Below are 17,336 nucleotides of genomic sequence, written 5' to 3' on the forward strand. Positions count from 1 at the left end.
CATACATGCTGTTTACTTACCTTGGGACGACTTTCTTTTATTATTATTATAAATCCCTCCAGTCAGCCAAATGTTTATTTACTCTGATATTACTTTTGTGTGAAGGAAAATGGTTTCTCCTCCCCCTCCCCATCCTTCCCTCACTCTCTCTTTCTCTCTCATATTCCCTCCCTCCCACTCCCCATTGCCTCTCTCCTTATCCTCCCCTTCTCTCTTTCTCATTCTCTCATCCTCGTTCCCCTTATTCTCCCTTCCATCCCCCTTTCTCTCTCTCTCTCTCTCTCTCTCTCTCTCTCATGCTTCCAAATATTTACCTCGCTTGAGACTATACTTCTCTCGTCTGTTATCGATAAGTAGTCTTTGTTAATCACTCCATCCAGCAAATAATTTATCTAAGGTATTTGATCTTATATTCTGATATAAATTTGTTGGACTCGTGTCCGACGGGTTGAGAAATCAAGGTTCTTGCCGGTCACCAGGAACTGTGGGATGGACTCAGCATTAACTCCTAGTCCGTATCCTTTCTCTCACCCCAGTGTGACGACTCTCGCTAGCATTAGAGCGGCCAGGTTGGGCATTGACTTTCAGAGGAACCTGTTTAACCTTGGTCACTTGTGGAATAATAATAATATTTAAAAATAAAAAACTGGTCACTCTTCCGCCTGTCCCTCTCTCTCCCCACCCCTCCCGATCACTTCTTCTCCAAATGTTTGTACAGAGCGACGTCACTCGGACGAGCGCCTCGCTACATAGGCAATCTGCGGCCCGTGGCCCGCAAGCGACCCTTCCATCCTAGTATTACGGGTTGCGGAACGTTGTTTTCATAACTGTGTATAACCCCTGATTCAGCTAGAGAGTAATAAACGGAGAATATAATCCCTGTCACAATAATAGTTGTACATATTAAACTGCATGTATCAAAAACTCTTACTTGATTTACCGTCATAGGCTACCTGGTATAAATTATTACAGTATTAGAGAAACGTAATGAATATAGTGTTAGGCACTGCAGGACCGTAATTTCTGGGAGGAGGGGCTAGGGGGGCTATAGACCCGGCAATGTTTTCTCTATATCAAAACTTAAACTAAGACTAAGGTTTCAGTAACAACTCATGAAATTTATCAAATTTGCAAGTAAAATATATTATATGTCGAATATTATCATAAATCTTGTTGGCAGAACTATTTGAGATGCACCATGGTAGTGTAATAATGTTTTTCAATGTACAGTATATGTTGTGTGGCAAGGCTGTTCTTGTCATTCGCCAAACGTTGTCGATAGCTCTCTGCTGCCGTCTGGCCTGTGAGTTTATTTTCTCTCTATTATGTTTATCATTATGTTTCTGCATTTTGCTTTCGTAACTCTAGCTACAGATTGAGAAACTTACTTGAGGAGCACAATGACCCACAACCGGCTGAACCACGCAGTGTGTCTGAGACTCTGAGTGTTAATTGTAGGAGATTTGACAGTCTTGATCTGAAGGAGGTTCTGAACGAATTATTGACAGGACGGAGAGAAGAGAAGACGTTTTCGCTCGTGTTTGAAATATTGAATAAATGTTCTCATTTTCTGAATATCGTATGTTGGAATCTGTATATTTTAAGATCAAAGTTTTTATGATGGAATGCAAATGTGCGTGTGTGTGTGTGTGTGTGTGTGTGTGTGTGTGTGTGTGTGTGTGTGTGTGTGTGTGTGTGTGTGTGTGTGTGTGTGTGTGTGTGTGTGTGTGTGTGTGTGTGTGTGTGTGTGTGTGTGTGTGTGTGTGTCAAAAAATGGAATGTTATGGAAGGTGTGACTTCTAATATAAATGAAAAGAACTTTGGCCCATAAGGCTGAACTTGAAAATAGAAAGGAAGAAACGCTTGGAGTGGTTATGTTGAAAATGTAAACACTTCTACGCGTGTTTGATCATATATTTCTAATTTTCAGCAAAACTGATCATAACCTAAATAATAACTACTTAGATTTTTAATATTTTATCATTTCCAAAGGAGTAAAGGCAGGACTGTACATTTCTACTTGCATCCTATGGCAGTCATGTAGGAATAATCTTGATAAGGGTGCAGCATACGACTAGAAAAATATAAAATGACGGAATTGTTAAACTTAATCACAGTTTGATATGAAAGTTCAGACTGACATAAAGTGAAATAGCCTTTTCTTTAAACACCCAACTCCATCATTAAACATATATGCCTCACTAAGCATCTACTTTCAGGTAGTATATAACTGAAAAATATCGGACGGTCTACAAACTTAAGCGTTTCAGTTTAATTTTAAGTTTGTAGTAAGGAGATATATACCTTTTTTTTTCTAGCCCTCTCCAAATGCTATTAAAAATTACGGTCCTGCACTGCCATGATATGTTTGGTATGCGTGTCTTTATTTACTAGGCATATGATCGTTGTGTTACTATATTTTTGGTAGTCTAACATGGTTCCACCGCCGCCGGGTGATGTGTTGTTAGTTAAGGTGAATTTTATCCTTGCATAACGAAGTCAGGAGCCGTACCCAGCATTTCATTACATTTATGATTTATAATTTATAATAATTTATATGGCCAATACTAAATGTAGTGTTAAGAACGGCTGCTGTGTTTAAATAATATAAAAAATATATAAAATATACAATAAGTATATAAAATATATAAATATGTAAAAAATATATGAAATATAAAAAAATATAAACTATACAAAAAATATGCAAAAGTAATAGAGATAGATAGATAGATAGATAGAGAGAGAGAGAGAGAGAGAGAGATTCTTATTAATTCTATTAACTATTGTGAGCTGCTATAGTTGCTCAGTTAGCTCCATGTTACCGTATTACTCAATTGTCTTTCATTCGCAAGTTGTAATTGTGGCAGCTAACCAAAGAAATGTGTAAGTTTGACTTATATATCTCTTGTTACAGGTACATAGGCAGATGTGCTGGGCCAAAACAGCGTATCCAGAATATCAGACTTTGTCAGAGAAGCATACCACACATATTTTGGAATGAAACTGGATAAACAAGAGAAACCTTGGGCCCCTTCTTCAGTCTGCCAAGGTTGTGTTGAGAACCTGAGTCAATGAAATGCGACACTGTCTTTCAGTGAGTAGTAAATAATAGTTAACACGTCGCTGTAAATTTTTTAAATTTTATTTTCAATAAATCCAACATTTTTTATTTAGTACTTATAGGAATCAACATCTAGCCATCGGCATCGATACTCTGGTATAAACAGCTGGTATCGAAAGTATTGATAACTTTGATATTGATACACCCAACACTAATGGTATGTTCGTCATTCCATCCCATCTTGACCTCAGAGGCTCATCATATCATCTATGTAATAATTTTTTAAATTACTGTTCGTGCGAGCGAAACAAGTGAGAACACAAAATTTAGTAACAGGTTGGACCCTCGACATAATATGTACCCGAGCGAAAGACTAATCGCATCAGCAAGATATGTGGGCAGGGGTCAGGGGGAAAACTCTCTAGTACAGGAGAAACTTTTTTCGGATATCTTAGCCAATTTTGAAGTTACAAGAAAGTGACACCAATTTGGAAATCGCATAAAAATCCTCAGTTATTTTCATTACAATCCGTAATTAGCAATAGTTTTTCCGTAAATTAAGGAAACGATTTTTTATAAGGCAGATATTCGTAACAGCCGGCTGCACAAGAAGTAATGGTGTAAGGCTACGTGAGTAGTATTTTCCGACGATTGCTGAGAGCAACCAGGTTTTACCTTTTCAGAACAAATAATACCTTCTGTTTTGCTTATTTTTGGAAAATTTTGACTTAATCTAAGTCATGCTAATAAAATACCCTGATCAATTAAAGAAACTCTGAATTTCTGATTTTTTATTCAAATCGGAACACACCGAGAGATTTGTGTGGAATGGTGAGGGACCACATGAGGTGGAGGGAAGTGGTGGTGATGGTGGAACAAGGGAGGATGAACTCATGCTGTGCTCCAGCCACAAGTGTTCCTGCAACTTGCTTGGCTTCTCCACAGCCCCTATTGCAGCAAATACATGTTTTGCCACCTTTTTCTTTGCCGGTGGTGTAGAAACCTTGTGGCGAGAAGGAGGTGCATCAAAGGCAGGTTGTGATGGCTGGAATCCTTCACCTTCCTCCCACACAAGAGTATCAAGCCTGCCGACACTGGTGCCTCTTGGGCATGATGTTGGCCCACCTGCAAGTTTCTTAACATCACATGCACCCCACGCCCACGTGTGCGGGCACTGGGACGGTCAGGGACACAGTCACGGGCAAGTAGGGGAAGAGAAGGAGAGGTGGAGGCAGGGGAAGACGAGGGTGATTACACGCATGAGGCAGGGAGTCCCTGGGGAGATGGTGGCTGGCCACATTGGCCATGATGGTTACACAGACCATGTGCTGCCTTTGTTTCTATCCTGCTCACATATGAAGGGCCAGGCTGTGGTGAAATAGCCCTCGAACTGTTGGGTTGTGGTAACGTGGGCCATGGGAAGAAGAGAGAATGAGGCACTTGTTGCGAATGTGATGGTGGGGTGCGGCAGTGGCTTTTGCGTAGTCTATGACCGTCACCCTCTACATTGTCTCCCTCAGATTTTCCTGCTCCAGGACCATCCACCTAATTCTCAGAGGTCAAGGAGTCACTCTCATTGGCCAGTCTAGCCTCCCGAAGCACTTTGACGGCCTTCCTAGACGTGTCAAAGTGGGAAGGGGAAGGAGCAAGTGAAATTACACTCTCGACATGATAACTTCCTGTTTTATTTCTGAGGAAATTTCACCACTTGTGGTTAAACTTGATACAGTTTCCTCCAAAGCACGCACTATTGCACCATCACTAAGTCCTTTTGTGGTCTCCACCAACAGAAGTTTGGCAGAGGTGGATGATGCAAGGGGCCTGCATGAGGGTCGAGCAGAATCGGACAAGGAGGATTCTGAAGACATGGCTCCACGCCTAGGCAAGTCATGGGACAGACAGAATCACACGTGTGTGAGGTGGAAGGGGTTCCCACCCTTGGGTACCAATATGACGTGGCGGCACATCCAAACTGTGACGGGGAGAAAAACGCGGGTATATTCGCTACCTGGCGGCCACCATACACCCGAAATGACACTGCATATGCTGCTCCCTGGTGGTTGGGGGTCAACGCAAGAATATGATGTTAGTCACGAAGAAATGCTATGATGAGGATGCAGAACCATAATAGGGTCTTATCTGGACAATGAAATGTGTTACAAAATGAAAATTGGGGGCCCTCATTAAAATAAAATGAGAATAATTGTGTAACTGAATGGCTTCATGCCTGATACAGTACCATAAGATGTATGACAGGTATGAAAGACCTAAATCGATCAGAGAATTAATTCCAGCCCTTCTTCTATGAAGGGAGTCTTCTAAACTGAATACAATCATCTAGCGCTAGCAAGAATAGATATTAACCCGCCCCATCCCGACCACTTTTCCACCACTGACTCCCCCCAGTCTCGACCTTTTTTGGAATTTTTTTTTTTTTTTGGCTCAAACCTCTGCTTTTGGTGAGAAACATCGAAAAATCATAGAGAAATCACTCACCTGAGGTTTAAAATACTCGATACAGGTAGCAGTACCTCCTCACCTTACTGTGTTTTCTATCAGGCTGGCTCCAAAGAAAACAAGTTCTATGGGAGTGTAACCATTCCACACCACTCATAAACGGTATTTGTTTGTTTGGTACGAATTTATATGTAGTACGAGAGAATATGGTTTTCACATAGTAATATAGGCAATATAAGCATTGTTTCACGCATGAAACACATCAACATATCTGACCTTCTTTGGTGACATTACCTGATAATTTCTGACTGTTTCTTCCTCTAATGCTATGTAAAGTTTGTCGTCCACATTGTCATCGACTGGGGAATCACTCTGGCCCTGAATTTCGTACCGTGGCATGACATGGCTTTACTGGCCAGGTCGCTGGTAACAGGTGAATTCCTGAGACAATGGCGTGCAGGGGGGGGGGAGGTCATGCTGGGTAAGGCATTGTCCCTGCCTGGCATCTTGTAGAGGAAGGTGTCCCGTGTATACGTACCAAAAATCACCCGCGAAAATTGAAAATTGTGCAAATTAGGGACCTTGCAATTGATTCGCGTTTATGTACTTCAACGGGATGGCAGTGACAAAACGTGTGGACGTTAATTTACGTCAGCGGGATGCAGCGGGTTAAAGGACAGCATCATCCTAAGCGGTTAAAGCAACATGATGAACCACTGTAGAACAATCATATGTTTATAAATCTGCTGATTATTATTACGTGACATGTATACCATGTTTCTTGTCTAATAGAACCTAGTTGATGTGCGACACTTTATCCTTGTTACGTACATAATTCTCATATTACAGTAGATGACAATACTCTTCCCATTGTTAAATGGCATTTGAAGGAAATTCTTTACACAATTATGGTCCAGGAAATGAAAATGGCCTAGTGGTAGTGTAATTGGGATGGATACTGCTGTACCATACGCAGTGATTCGAATGGTGGAAATGACTAAAAGATTTTGTATCATGTAAAATTCTGACAGGAACGTGGCTTTTTTATGCAACGAAGAAATGACCAAAGGCCAAAAGCCCATAACATTGATCTCCAAAAACAAACAAGCGAAATAACAGTGAAATTCAAAACCATTCAATTTGAGATGCCTGTACACACTGTGTATGAAAGACTGGAGTTCACAGGAACTAGGAAATACAGACAGAGAAAGGCAGTTCCTGAGTTGACCAGTTGCATAAGTGAAGGACTGGGAGTAACGGTTATGGCTTGCATTAGAGACTTGGACAGGAAAGTGATGAGAGTTTGCTGCTAGACGGGTGCTATGTGCCTGCCGTAGTGGTAAATGGATACAAGTAGACAGTTCAGAGGAGAGTGACCATTGAAGTAGCCACAGAAAAGAGATATAGATGCAACAGTGTGGTGAAGAGGGGTTAATGAGACAAAAAGCCTATGACTCCACCTTACTGAGAAGAGCTGTATGTGGGTAACCTCCCCACACATGAGAGATGCACTCTACAGAGGGGTGAACAAAACCCTTTTATGAAGCCAACAACTCAGCAGGGGTAAAGAAGGCAAGGGGTCGGCATACCACACCCAATCTCTTCGAAGCATATTTTACAAGAAAGGTAATATGATCACAGTAAGATAAATCCCGAGAGAATGAAACCCCAATCATGATTAGAGATGATGAAGGATTCAGATGGATATTGTGAAAAATTAGAGGATACTCTACCATGAGATTTTGATGGGTTGAAAGATGTAAGAACTGAGTTTCTGATGCATTAAAAACAAATTTACTCTTACTCTAGAGAGATGATCCAAGCCAGACTTTAACTATGCCATAGCCTGATCCCTTGTTTGTTGAAGTAACAGTTTTAATGGACGCTGCAAGAAGCAGGTACAATGGTGAAGGGTGCCGTCATCAGCACATGAGTGGATAGGGTCACAAGGTTAGATGTACAGCTTAGAAGGTCACTGATGAATAGAAGGAAGACAGTTGGTGATAGGACAAAGACCCGAGGAACACCGCTATTGGAGAAGAACGAGCAGAATGGAAGCAACAGATTGAAGCACAGCTAGATGGATAAAAACAGTAAAAGGTCTTTTTATAAATTAGTTTACGCCAGAATCGATCGATAGCCGTTGAGATGTCAGGTGCAATGGCAAAGCCTTCGCCAACGCCCCAAAAGGAGGATGACCAGGATTATGAAAGCAAAATGAGATGATCGTCAGTGGAGCATCCCTGGCGAAACTCATACCGGTGATCGGAAACAAAGTTTATGACAGGAAAGATGCTCTAAAATCTTTTTGTTATGAATAGATTCAAAACCTTTAGAAATACAGGATGTTAAAGCAAAATGGCTGGGAATGGTCATTCTTCTTTGGGACAGGTTGAATGAGAGCAAATGTCCAGCAAGAAGAAAAGGTACAAGTTGACAAAGGTGAAAGAGTTTGCCTGGGAAATGATGTAAGCACAGAAGCACAGTGCTTGCGGAAAACAAGAGGGAATCAGATCAGGGCCATATGCATCTCTAGTACTGAGGCCAGTGATGGCAGAAAGTACAACTACTGAAGAAATTATAATGTCTGTCTATCATAAGATGTCAAAGGAAAGCAGTGATGGAAGGACAGCACCGGAATCGTCTAAAATTAATTGAAGGAGAAAGCATGAGCAAAGAGTTCTGCTTTTTCAGTAGAAGAAACAGGTACAAAGCCATCAGAGCAGAAAAGAGGAGGGAAGGATGATGAAGAAAAGGTGTTAAAAACGTTCTTGGCAATGTGCCAGAAGGAGCGGGAAGAATATGAGTAAGAGAGTTCTTGTCATTTAGTACGAATGAAACTATTCTCTCAGCCTGGCTTTATGATCCTGCTCTCCTGAAGGGTTAATAAGAAATTCGTTCTCTCTCTCTCTCTCTCTCTCTCTCTCTCTCTCTCTGTATGTGTGTGTGTGTGTGTGTGTGTGTGTGTGTGTGTGTGTGTGTGTGTGTTCTTAGCTAAATCTCTCTCTCTCTCTCTCTGTATGTGTGTGTGTGTGTGTGTGTGTGTGTGTGTGTGTGTGTGTGTTCTTAGCTAAATGTATCTTTACAGGAATGAGTCAAGCTCGTACTGTCCTGTGTATTAAACCATTTTTATCATACATATCCTTAAATTTATGAATTGTTTTGGCACACACTATTTCATTCGGTAGTGCATTCCACTGATCAACTGCTCTATTTGGCAAACCGAATTTCCTTACATCTTTATCCATCCATCCATGCATCCATCATCCAATCCTGTGTCGCACCATGAGGTGCATGGGAACCAGGGGCTAGGCAAGTGGTCCTGACATTTGAGATGAGAGTGACCATTCTCACTCATCCCTGTGTGGTATTACGTGAGCAATTAACCCCAACCACCCCTGCACAGGCTCAATACGATTGGAACACCTTAATTACCCATTAAACCACCAGGCGCCATAATTTGGTAATACGGTTACCACCCAGCGTAGTCACTGGTTTCCTGGTGTACAGGAAACCATTTGGCTTGTCACTCAATGTAGAGTCACCCATTAACAGAAAGAAGAGGAAAGAAAGAAGGAAAGACAGAAGAGGGAGTATAAAGTCACCCATAGGCAGAAGAAAGAGGAAAGAATGAGGGAAAGAAATACAGAAGAGGAAGGAAAGAAGAGAGGAAAGAACACACCCAAATGAGCACTACATCGAGTGAGTGGATGGTGAGCGCCCCCACCTACCAATACCTCTTTATCACCTCTCTTTTAATGTAATTTTTTGCAGTGTCTTCTTGCTGATGTTTCCCCATAGGTTATATGCTCATTAATATCTATTTTCTCTTTCCCCGTGATGCATTTATATAGCATAATCATGTCTCCTCTTTCCCTTCTCTCCTGTAGTGTGTGTGTGTTGTGTGTGTGTGTGTGTGTGTGTGTGTGTGTATGTGTGTGTGTGTGTGTGTGTGTGTGTGTGTGTGTCAATAAAGGACAGTGACAGGGAAATGTGATGCTTTATGCGTTTACTAACTCGTCACATTAAACCAAAGCCCGAATTAATGCTGGGTGATTGGAAACAGGTCAGATACAGGATACATAAATATTTGTTCGGTATGAGTTATGGGCACACCTGCTGTTGACACCTGGGTCCCAGGTTCTATCTGATATACATTATGTTTTCTACTGAAGAGATTGATGCTTAATATTATTTTAATAATACAGTGGTGGATATTCCTGTTATAAACTACATGGCTCTCCGTGTGAGTGATCTGGATGGAACTTGGGTGCGATCAACATCATTTCGTAATTCATAGGGACAAAGAAATCAGACTGAACGATCATGCTCGATGTGTTTCAGTGCGTTAATTAAGTTTCTGTGTGTGAAAGATTCAGGCTGATGCCACAATAATTTATTTCAGTGAATGATACATTAGAAAGTTATGCATGGGTAATGATAAAGTCCATACGGATTTGCATATCATAATGATGTCGACCTCTGCTTCAAAAAGTATAGCAAAGCGAATATTACATTTCGTCGTTTCTGCTAGAACAGCATTCGGGTAGTGCACTGAGGCAGGAAATGGCAACATCAGTACAGTGACTCTTACAATACAAACACAAGTTCTTGACATGGAATAAGCGCGTTAGTCAACCGTTTGGCATGCATTGGGTCAAAAAATCTTTGTAGGGTGGTAAAATAAATGGTTGTGGTGAGCAAAGGGAACTGAGTGGTGAGGGCTGGAATGATTGTGGGTGTTGGGGATGAGCGGGAAACCATACTCTGTGAAAACTGGACGCCAAAGGAATATAGTTTGTGAGCAGTTGAAGCGATTTGAGAATAATAAAAAGCGAAACTGTCGGGAGGTAAAGAAATGGGAGTGGGAGACAAAGGAAAGTGAAATAGAATTGTGGCGGGGTTGGGGTTGCGCTGGGAGAATATACGAAATGAAACCAAGTGCTGTAGGATTAATAGTGTAAGTGTTATTGCTAAATTTTCTCTAACAACAGCAATAACAACAGAACAAAATGGCATTGCTCTCGTCAGACGTCAGGAAAAATGCGATAATATTAAGTACGCTTTCATTATTATTGATGAACATTTGAGAAAAAGCTTTGAGTATCGGGCGAATGGAGGTGTGGTACTTTTCCGCTGGGTACGCATATGATGGTTCACTTACTTCATTTTTTTTTTTTTTCCCACGATCACACTAACCCCATTCATCGTAGCAGTAATAAAGTGATGATGATGATGATGGTATGAGTGAAGCTGAGAAATTTTCTGATTAATAGCACCTTTTTAAAAAGTTGCGAGATTTATGTAGCTATTTTGCTAAATATTATAAGTGTGTAAAGACATTCTGGTAAGGTTAGAGGGACGTGAGACATTAAATTGAAAATTATTTAAAAATATATCACAAGGGATGACGGGTTTCATTTCAAAGGCTGGAGTGCACAAATGATTTATAGTGATTCATGAGAGTGCATGGAGGGTGAGGTGATGTACATTCCCATTATAAACTAGAGCTCTGCATCTGTCCTGTTGACAGTCACTAGTCTCCACGGACTGTTTGTTACAATGACCTTGACTTCATTGGGGAGATTTGGACTTTATTAAACAAAAAGAAATAAACTCTTAGGAATCGGTCCGATAATATTCATTTTCAGATTACTTGCTCAGGTCCCGTTGAAATCTCCAGTAGACACGACCACAATACCATTTTCATTTATAATACTGATGTGACTCTTTCTGCCATTAGGCCTACACACAAAGGATTTGGATAATTTTCTATCTGCAATGGCCCATGCCAGGACACATAACCTGGGCCCTTCAGATTCCTTCTGCTGCCTCTAGTTCTCCTGGAATTGTCACGAGACTCTCAGGCTGGAATAATAATAATAATAATAATAACACCAACAAAAACTTAGGTGGAGATTTATTACAGCACAAGTGTTCAGGTACAGATGTGAAGTGATCCGAGTGATGATAAATTCTCAGATGCAAAAACAGTTGATAATCGCTAAAACATGTGAAGAATAACATAGCATGAAATATGTATGCCTCCGGTGGGGAGCTAAGAATTTCAGAGGCTTGTATTATTAGACTCTGGATGCATGATCTCGTTCACGGTAATTGTACTTATTTTGCTTTGGTTTTTCTTTTTGTGGATCCTACAGAAATTATCGGAAAACAGGATCATGATGATGATGATGATAACAATGATTTAGATATCAGCGAAATACCATCAAATGAGCCGTACGTGACTGAAGTTAATGTATTGTTCCTACAGTACCACAGAATGAAAGTAGTGGATGAAAAAAACTATTCTTTACCGTTATTACCTCCGCCTAGGAGGTTATGTTTTCACCCCTGTCCGTTTGTTTTTTTGTTGGTTGGTTTCTAGGAAGATTACACAAAAACTACCAGACGGACTTCCACGAAACTTGGTAGAAGTATGGGCCTTGGCCCAGAATACATTCCATTAAATTTTGGTGCGGATCCGGATAAAGGTGCAGATCCAGGAATTTTTGTTCACTTTCTTCAACATTGCGAGATAGGGCGTTGGCGGAGGTATGCGATCTACTGAATGCCATTCTAGTTATGTTATGCGCCTGTTTATAAAGAATAACGAGTATTTCCGGTAAAGCCATAAACCTATGGGAGAACTTGTTTCTTAACTATGGCTAACGCCAGATGGTTTTGCTCTCCAACGTGAGATGTCGAGATGCCTGAGGATTAACAGGCCTGAAAGGACGGTGGTTTACAGGGGGTAAATTCACTGTACTGCTAACACTCGAATGATTTATGCATACACACCCTGGTAGTGGCTCTACAGTCACCTGGTGCTTGATTGTGCTGATATCCATGAAGGAAAAACAAACCCGACCTTCCCAAGACACTCTGCCTTCTTCAATGGAGACTGGTGACAACAAGATGCTTGAGAAATTCGTATCTATCTGTTTCTTGATTCATAAGTGCGTATGATTTGTGTGTTTTAGAAAATTGTATAATATTACTACATTGGTGCATTATAAGTATAAGAAAATGATGTTAGAGAGTAGACTAAAGTGCTGTATTATTATAAAAAAGGAAACGTCAAATGATGAAATGATCTGAAAGAAATCTCGGTTAATCTTTTTGTTTGTTTGGATGCCAATGGTTTTACCTAAGATAACAGCGGGATAAGCTTTTCGGTCAAATAATGAAACTGTCTTTCGTTATCAAGCATTTACGCATTTTTCTTCTTAACAGCACATGATATTTGCTCACCTAGGAGAAATTCTAGCATTTACAGAAATAAAAGACTGTGCCTTCATCTTCCTAAATCCCGCACCACCTTCCTTTTTCCCCTTCGTACCCTTGCCATTCCATCTTAGCTTCGTTCCATTCTCCCTCAGTTATTCCCCCTTCATATTAACATTTTTTCTACCTATCTAAACCCCCCGTTTCTTTCCTTTCCTTTAGGTAATGAACCTTTCTTTATGTTTCTTCCATTCTCACTCATATTTCTCTCCGACATTAAGTTACTTCTGTTCTCCTTGACTGTTTTATATTTTTCATTTCGTATTCATTATTCTGTCATTCCATATACTGCATTCTTCCCTCGTCCACTGAGCACAATCTCCCTATCTCGCTACCTTACTTTTTCCCCTCTTCACATCACTCCTCCCTCTGGGTCGCTGTATAGTTCTTTTATTCATCCATTCATCTTTCCAGTTTCCCTTTTCTTCATCCCTTTATCTTTTTTCACATTCTTATCCACGTCCAGTTTTCTCAGTTTTCCTTTCTTCCTCCCTCTTTCGTTAACCCATTCTCTCCACATACTCTCTCATTCCATGCACGCTTAATGCCCCCCTCCCTCTATTTTTCTTTTCACCTCACTGTCTCTTCACCTCTGTTCTCAGCAGAGGTCGATGGTGCATCGGTTAGCATGTACAGCGCCCACCTGGGAGAACAAAGACTCGATTTTTTGAACTGGTCAGACTCGTAAACATAGTCTGTTTCTGTTCTGCCTCTGTTCACCTACCACTACAGATAGGAACCTGAATCAAGCATTGTCGGTCTCTGGTCGTGTTCTAAATTAAAAGTACTACATAAACAAACACTAAATTTTTCCGCTAATGACTTGTGGTGCTGGAGACGAACCTTTAGTTTGCTGGTACTAACATAATAAGGAAGTGGATATCCAAACACCCCTCAACTCCCTGTCCCTAGAAAGGAGACGGTGGACTGTGGGAAAAGGAAAGCCCCAGCCTGCAGTATACCGAGTTCATATCCGGATCAACCTAGAACCACAACAACTGTTACATTGACCTTCGTGTATTCATTAATTTAAGCATTCGTCTTTTTCTTCTTTTTTTCTGCTTCTTCGTCTTCTGCTTCGTCTTCTTCCTCGTCTTTGTCGTATTCTTCGTCTTCTGTTCTTCATCTTTTTTTTTTTTTTCTCCGTTTTCGTCGTCTTCTTTGTCTTCGTCCTCGTCTCCTTCGTCTTCGTCTCCTGAGTCTCCTCCTCCACCTCCTCTTCCTCCTCCCCCTTCTTCCCCTTCTCAATCTCATTCTTCTCATGCTCCTTCTCAGTTAAATTCTCCCCTCATTCCCCTTCTCATTTTCATTTTCCTCCTCCATATTTTCTTTCTCCTCATTCTCCTTATTTTCCTTCTCCTCATGCTCCTCCTTCTCGTTCTCCCCCTCCTCATTCTTACTCTCTTTCTCCTCATTCTTCTCTTCTTCCTTCTTCTCCTCATGCTTTTCTTTCATCATTGTCCTTCTCCTCCTAATCATTCTCCTCATTCTCATTCTCCTCTTCCTCTTCCTAATTGTCATTCTCCTCATTTTTCTTCAAATTATCATTCTTCTTCTCCTCATTTTCTTTGTCCTCATTCTCAGTCTCAGTCCCTCCATTCTCATTCTCCCCTTTCTCATTCTCCCCACTCTCATTTTCTTCATTCTCCTCATTCTACTTCTTCCCATTCTCCTCCTTATTCTCCCTCTCCTCATTCTCCCCATTCTCCTCCTCATTCTCCTTCTCCTTATTCTCATTCTCATTCTCCTCATTCTCAATCTAATCATTCTTCATCTCCTTCTTTTGTTTCTCTTTCTCCCCTCTCTCATCCTCTTCATCCTTATTCTCCTTATTCTCATTCTCCTCATTCACCCTCTCCTCATTCACCATCTCATTATCATTCTCCTCCTCATTCTCATTTTCCTCACTCTCCTGCTATTTTTTCTTCTCCTCATTCATATTATCCTCATTCTCCTCCTCATCTCATTTACCTCAATCTCATTCTCTTCGTTTTCCGGCTACACTTTCTCCGTCACCTTCTCATTTTCATTCCTCTCATTCTTATTCTCCTAACTCCAGTCTCCTCCTTCTCATCGTCCATTTTCTCTTCATTTTCATTTTCGTTATTCTCATTCCCTCTATTCACGTTCCCCCCATTCTCTCTCTCTCTCTCTCTCTCTCTCTCTCTCTCTCTCTCTCTCTCTCTCTCTCTCTCTCTCTCATTCTTATTCTACTTATTCTCCTACTTCTCCTCCTCATATGTTCTTCGTCCACTTTATGGTCTGTGTTCCTCTTCACTCTGTTAATCATTCCCTGTCCTTTCCTGTCACACACACACACACACACACACACACAAACACACACACACACACACACACACACACACACACACACACACACACACACACACACACACACACACACTTGTAGGAAATATTGGCAGTATTTGACTTATGGCTGCTTCCCAGAACACACACACACACACACACACACACACACACACACACACACACACACACACACAAACAAACAAGTATTTGGCAGCATTTGACTTTTGGCGGCTTCACATACACACACACACACACACACACACACACACACACACACACACACACACACATTTGGCAGCATTTGAATTTTGGCAGCTTCACACACACACACACACACACACACACACACACACACGGGGAAGTACTCGGTCGCCTTTTATTTATGGCGGCTTCACGTTACTTAAACCACTTCAATATTTTATTTTTATTGTGCTTGCTTCCAGCGGACGATTTTATGCAGCACAGAAGAGTCACTATACTCCATTTCACCAAGTCTGGCACCATCAGCCATATCGTCAACGCCTGTACCCCCTGTAGTGTTGATGTAAATCCTCTGCACTGGGTGAACCTCTGTTTATTAACTTGAGAACCAATATAAAGGCAATACAGAAAGACATATCGAGTACTGAGGGCCTTTATCAATGTTACATGTGTTGACGATATCACTGGTATGGTGCCAGACTTAGTGAAATGGAGAATAGTGCTAGAGGTGTCAATGAAGGCTTTATACAGGGTGTAACGTGACATATGACAATAACTTACACCAGCGATCTATCATGTAAACTTGAGTAGATTTTGTTCTATAAACGTATGCTTTCTGCTACCCCAGTTCAGTACCCAACATTTGGGCGTTTAACTGTAAAAGATTTGTGGTTTGAATGTGTCATCGGGTGGGAGCTTCTCAGGGGCGTCAGGAGACGAGTGTTATTAGTTTATACTGAACTGTACATTAAAATCCCATATCCTATCAGTACAAACGACTTATAAGAAGAAACTTTACAGTCTAATCGATTCTTTGACATCAAGTCATGTGTTCCTGCAATTCTTTTTCGCAAATCGACTGTAAATAAGGAGTGCATGGGAGCAGCAAGAGAGAAGAGACTGGTGTGTTTGCCAGTTATGTAATGTTTTGGTTTATAGGATATTTATCTTTACCTTTACCGAAGTGCCGGTCATGTCACGGTAGCGGCCATGGAGCGCCATCTTTCCCTATCCTCAGCTATCCTGATTAACTCCACATTCTTTCTTGTAAATCGCTTTTTATACAATCCACATACTTTAATCGTTGTCTTCCTCTTGCTCTTCTTCCCTCTATTGTTCCAAGTAAACAGTCATTTTCAAGTTCTTTTACTCTTATAACATGTCCCCAGAATTCCATCTGTCTTTTCATTACAGTCTTCATCATTTCTCTTTCCACTCCTGCCCTTCTCAGAACTTCTTCATTACCAGCATTATCACAACACCCACAGATCATTCAGTGAAGGTAATATTATTCTAAAGAATGATTAGCGTCACTTTAAGTCAGGAGTAATATCATCATTTATTACAACTTTTCTGCTGCAAGTAAACGTGACACCCTTGTAATCAGCTGGTGATGACGTGAAAACAGTGATGCAGGGTTGCAGTGTATTGACTTTGTAGCTATGTCTATCCTTTTGTTGTTGTTGTTGTTGTTGTTGTTGTTCTATCTATCGGCACGATTTAACATCCAGCAACATAAACTCTAGCTTAGAGATTTTGGCCATTTTTAGGTGATATTCTAGAGATTTACTCGTATTTTCTAACGACATTTTGCAGTGTTTACTATCTAGTGCCATTATATAAAGTTTTGAGAACTAACCTAACGAGATTGGTGATATCGACTTGACAACCCCTCATCCACGGTGTCATTTGAGTGGGGAAAATTTGTAGGTGAGGCACACACTTCAAATGATATTCTCTGCATTCAGTTGCACTCTAGGTTCAGCTTTACTTGTTCATGAAAGAGCATGGCACGTACGTACAGCAAAGAAGAATATGCAGATATTGTCTATTTTTAAGGATTCTGCAATGGTATTGCCAGTGCTGCAGCCAGGAAATACAGGAGGAGACACCCAAACAGAAGTTGTCTAGGTGCTCGAGTTTTCCATAGTGTCTACCAGCATCTTCGCAACACAGGTAGTGTCCCTGGAATTAATATAAGGGCAGAACGCGACGCACAAGATAAAGAAAGACAGATAAT

This window comes from Coenobita brevimanus, chromosome 93 (assembly GCF_032717465.1).
Source record: "Coenobita brevimanus isolate Jiangsu-jjx chromosome 93, ASM3271746v2, whole genome shotgun sequence".
NCBI lineage: Eukaryota > Metazoa > Arthropoda > Malacostraca > Decapoda > Coenobitidae > Coenobita > Coenobita brevimanus.